The sequence below is a fragment of the Semicossyphus pulcher genome, unplaced genomic scaffold (assembly GCF_022749685.1).
Source record: "Semicossyphus pulcher isolate SPU_LCO1_2020_fin unplaced genomic scaffold, fSemPul1.0.p SCAF_11, whole genome shotgun sequence".
Classification (NCBI taxonomy): Eukaryota; Metazoa; Chordata; class Actinopteri; order Labriformes; family Labridae; genus Semicossyphus; species Semicossyphus pulcher.
The window spans coordinates 27,198,108-27,203,902 of record NW_027211615.1 but is presented as its reverse complement, the minus strand read 5'-3'; positions in this window follow the sequence as shown (position 1 = coordinate 27,203,902).

The window sequence follows — 5,795 nt, the reverse complement described above, 5'->3', positions numbered from 1 at the left end:
TGTGATATGTAATAAATGTTTTTGTAATAAAAATGTGATCCAAATAAATATTACGTAATGTGAAGAATGAACCCCGAAACAGCAGCGGGATAGAAAATATCTTTAACTTATATGCTGTCCTCCTTTTCTCGTGGCCCACTATATCCCAAGATGCATTGCGAGCCAATTCAAACTAGATGGCGGACTCTTGCGTGGCCGAGGAATACACTTTTAAATGTAAAAGTTTCAGCTCAATCGAACAGCTAGCGTTACACGTAAAAAACACAAAACCAAATGGCCCTTGACACAAATTATCTTTAAAATAATAGGTTAAGTGACTTTAGTTATTCTAGCGAGTTAGTATGCTAGCTACCTGTTGCTAGGTGACAGGAGTGGCGTTTGGTGACGCGAGGGTAAGGGTGGGAACAGCTGGTGACGCGAACAGGAAATGCTCTGCAGACCAGACCGTCTACAGAGCAGGCTATGAATGGAGCATCCTCCATAGACCGACTCAGCAGCTACAACACAGCACAGCTAATGACTGAAAAACTTACATTTAAAAGTGTATTCCTTGGCCACATAAGAGTCTGCCAACTTGTTTGAATTGGTGCGCTATGAATCTCGGCATACATTGGATCGCGAAGGATGCACCCGATCCCGTGGCCCAGGAAAAGGAGGACACGTTTGTCGGCTGCGTCTGAAGGAGCCTTCGTATTTGGACAGTTTTCGACACGCCGCTGTGACGCAATCAGCCTTCAAATAAGGCCTTCGATGGCTGCAGCCCCTGGATTGGGACACAGCTAATAACTCCCTCTTCCCTCCCCCAAAACTACTTCTCAGCCAACTACCCACAACGGTGGACACCTCCATCAATAAAGAACTGCAAAACAACAGCAAACATAAACAGGAACTTGTAACCAGCGTTACACTACGTTACACCCAATACTCAGAGAACCGTAGTTATCAAGTAACTTAGCTTTAACTCGCTACAGCTGGCGCACCTCGTGTCGCAGCAATAATTATACAAACAAACGGTAAAATACACAAAAGTATACATACTAACGGAGAATAAACTTGCTTTTAAGATCCAGAAGCGTAAGCAGTTTCTCACCTTATCCCTTCACGCACACAGATCAAAAGGGCGAGGTTAAAGCGGGGTTAATTGTCTGTGCTGATTAACTATTATTAGCTGATTGAATCAGCAACGTCCCTGAACTGGAACTGATAATTGCAATGCACACATCGGTGCACTCCTGTACCCTCGCACCATCATTAGGGAGCACGCACAGGGGCTATTGAATGAAATGGACTGTATGTAGCACTGTTCTAGTCTTTGCGACCACTTAAAGATGCTTTTTCACCACATGTTACATTTACACATGCGCACACTGATGGCAGAGGCTGTTACGTAAAGTGCCCAACTGTCAAGCAGTCATCACATTCACACACCAATGGCTCTGCCACCGGGAGCAATTTGGGGTTCAGTGTCTCGCCCAAGGACACTTCGATATGTAGACCGAGGGAGCTGGGGATCGAACCACCAAACTTCCAATTTAAAGATGACCGACTCCAATTTAAAAGATACTTTTGGACCTCGTGGTGTCTACAGCCATGTTTAACTAGATTAGTGACTTCCCAACATAAGAAAACATATTTATATGCATCTCAAACAGTTGAATCTTCTCCTTAGGGGACATCTCGTACATGAAGAACTAAAATAATCCAGATTGTTTCCATCTTCTGCACACTTTTATTTCACTTTACAAAAAAACTCTTTCCACACATAAAAATGAAATATCAAACACCACAGATGTGACGTGTGGATTTACGCAACATTACCAGAACACATAGACAAATAGGACTATCTAAAGACTGATTGTACAAGGGAGATAAATTATACTAAGTATTTACACATGTATCCACAAAATCATACACAGAAAATACACAATATTTGACATATGTACAAAAGTCACACAAGGTATAATTGTCACAGACGTCAACGGCACAATACAGAGCATTCTCAAACATTACACTTCCATAGTGAACAAACAGAAACCGAGTTAAAGGAAACACTGCAGCCTGTAGAGGAGGACTTTAGTTTGCATATTTATCAAAACTGGTTCAGTAAAATGCGTTGGTCTTTATTACATTCACCTTGTTTTAACTACATAGCTTTTGGGTCCATTTATATTCTTAATTTGCATCATTTCAAAAAGAAAAAAATGTATTTAAATATACAGGATCTCCTTAAAAAGTGGTGAAAATATAGAGTTTTAAAGAAGGAATCTGTACTTTGATTAATCCTCCGCGTTGTGTATCAACATATTCTGATTGGCAGTTGAACAAGAAACGTTTTACTGTACATGATATTGAATAACAGCTAACAACCATGCACGTGTTTGGATCAGGATGGATCTTTGAGAGCGACTACAACATCCACACTTTAAAGTAGCTGCGAACATTACAGGCATGTCAGCTGGCTTGATGGCTTCTCTTTCGGGTGCCAAGTGAAAAAGAAATTAAAGTCCAAAGTTAACCAAGACTTGAAGTTGTGTGGATATTTGTGGTCCCCAGAAATTGTGATGATGCTAATGACACCATGATCATTCTCCTAGCACCACTGTCAGCCCAAAGTTGTATAAAAAATGAATCTAAAGGGCAGTTTGCCTTTTCCAACTCTCTGCACAACCTTTCCTCCCTCCAGCTGTTTGCTCAGTTTTAGCTATAGCTAAGTGATTTCAGTTGGGGGTGCTTCATTTCACCGAACTAATCACTACAGGCCAACCAATCCGCAAAACCAGTGGCTGTATATAAAGATGGACGACTTCCACTAACCAAAACACACACTTTACTGAACAAAAACAACGACAAAGATCCGGCACGTTGGCGTAATTAACAGCAGAACAGCTTCTTGTGTCGGTCTGAAGCAGATATTCACGCTTATGGAAAGTTCAATGACTGTAGTGTTAGTGTTATTTAGGCCTCCTCTCACCGTTCCTCCTCTACTCTGCTACTCAGGAACAGAACGCTGCAGGAGCCGGATTTAGCTGTCAATCATGAGGCCACACCCCCTTTTTACATCATCAAATAAGTAATTAAAAGTAAACTTGTCTGAAATATGTATCAGCATGATAAGAACTAACTATAATGACAGAAACAATGTTTGTCGTGTATTTTGATTTTATAGTTTGACTCATGTCCCATCTGTTAACATGGAGGAGGCGGGGCTTATGAGCTATACTGCAGCCAGTCAGCAGGGGGCGGTAGAGAGGGTTAGCTGTCAGGTCGTCCATCTTTTATACAGTCTATGCTCAAAACTAAAGGGTTCGCATGTTGTTCAGGATTTGCAGCATCATTTCGAGTGAAGAACAAAGTATAAATCCAGTACGATTGGAGCGATATTGGAGAACATGCTGTGCTGTATAAAATAAGTCATAAATCATTACAACAATTCCCAACTGGAAGTGATGCCAACAAGTTAGCAAGCCAACATCAGATAGTTTCAATTATTCCCAATGAAAATGTCCTAACCTCCTTTGTGTGTCAGCAAACAGGCAAAGCAGTGAGACTCTAGTTCCTGGTCAACTTGGTCGAGTTAGCAGTTTCAAGTGTCGGGACCCAGGCCAATGGAATGCATATTAAGAAGAAACTGCAATAAGGTTGTTGGCTGCTGTAAAGCTGATACTGAGCTTCTCTGCTGGATGGGCAGCTTGGTGCTAGATTGCATTGGTAAAAAGATGGAACCTGGACTGTATAACTTCAGGTGAAGCTGGGAGCTTGATAAATGGCTTTGTGCTGCATTGCTGATTTGTGTGACACAGAAGGTGTCTTAGTTGGAATGAGGTTAAACCAAGTTCCAGGGTGTTGGACTTGCAAAACGTTGGATTGATGGATGCATCGGCAGACATACAGATGGACAAAGGCCAGAGAAGCAGAGAAATATATCAGATGGATTGATGACACTGAAGCTGCAGCAGGAAAAAGAGATAGATGACAGCAGCTGAATCCTCTCTCAGTTTTCCTTTCAGTCAACACAGCGTCTGCATCCACTCTTAGATAAACACAACTGAACATACTTTGTGGGGGAATCCAAGAATGTCTGCAACACAACAAAACTGTCAAAGAACTGCCACTAAAAATAGCCCTTAATGAGTTCAGTTTAGCTGTTAGTATCTTTAGAAACGTCGTGATGACCCTTCATCTTTGGCATGATGTGATAAAAAAGAAAGTACAGTACAGTATAGATATTGGTCGAGATATATGACAGACACTTGAGCCAGCGTGGTGTTAGGAAGTACAGTACGTCGAATGTTTCAGAGGAGAATCAGGATACTGTGTGAGAGATCCAGACATCATGACTATCAGCCGTTGTATCCACTTTTCTTTCACTTTAAATAGCTGCTCTTTCACTTCCACTTGCCGGCAGTTTTTGCAAATTAAATGTGTCAAATGTTTTTTATCCTTTCTTTACCTCACGATGCTAACTGTATCTATATCTCACGACATTGACCAATGAGCAGGTTTATCAGTCACATCTTCGTTTCCTGATCTTCCTAAGGCAACAACCATGTATGTATTTTTTTACAGAGGTATTATTCATGCTTTTCCTCCTTAAAAGACGACCTCTGACCGTGTACCAAAGAGTTCAGGTCAAGGCATAAACAACTTTTGGCATTAATAGAAATTAAGTGTTGTGTATGGCAAGCTACCATGGCAGATTGACACCTGACCTTTAGTTGAAAGCAGGTTGTAAATCAAAGATGACAGTGAGCTGTAGAGTGAATGTCTGCTGGAGTCATCCATGTGTTTCTGGTTGATCATCTGGTGCTCCATGCTAACACTTCGTTTAGTGCCACCTCTTTTAACGGGTTCTATTCTTTGTGTTGATATTTTACGGGTGTGTATAAGTAGCATTATTTAAAGAGTTGTAAAGCCAAAGCTGTGAAGTCATTATCAACAGTATGTGCTCTTAGTCTGGCAGTCTTCTCTAATTTACATGTAATACGTATAATCAGGCAGTGTTCTCAACCAACACAAAGCATCACTTACTGTCAGAGACTGAATGACTTTAACTTAGCAGCATCTCCAACGCTCAGCACTTAATCTATATTTTGTTTGCTTAATCTGCACGCAAGAGGAAATTTAAAGCATGTTTAATTTTTGGTTTAACTTTGAAGGAAGCTTGGTTCTTCTTCTCCCCTTCTCTTAATCGTAGGCTGATCTTATGGCTGGCTCCTAATTTTGACACATTTTTATTTACAGCGCCAAATCATGACAAAAGTTATCTCAAGACACTTTTAGAGCAGGTCTAGACCTTTATTATCTAAAGAGACACCCAACATTAGTCTACCAATGAGCAAGTATTTGGCTCATTGGTGACCAGCCATCTGCCACAACCAGATGACAGAGAGGTCAGATAGACGCGGTCTTTGGCTGGTGTTTGCAGATTCTTCTAGAAAGGACCAACATTTTTTGCAAAGCCCAAATTCTTTATGAAATTGTCACAGTTTTTGGCAAGAACTCCAGAAAGACTGGACCACCAAACGCTCTCTTATGAAAGGATTTTAAGGGGGGCTGCATGACAACCATAGTATTTGGCTTGTTCCATGTTAGCATGGAGCTCCAGCGTAAGCACTCTACCACCAACACAAGGATGATTTTACTGTGAAAGTTCTTGTCACTTAATGGCAAACTAAACTATCTTCCAAGAACTTGCAGCTCTCACTGGACCAGCTCACCTAGAGTGAATGAAAATGTGCCTGAGTCCTGTTCCACGTCCTGTTTCGGGTCCAGTCTTGTTCAGTACAGTGTCGGTA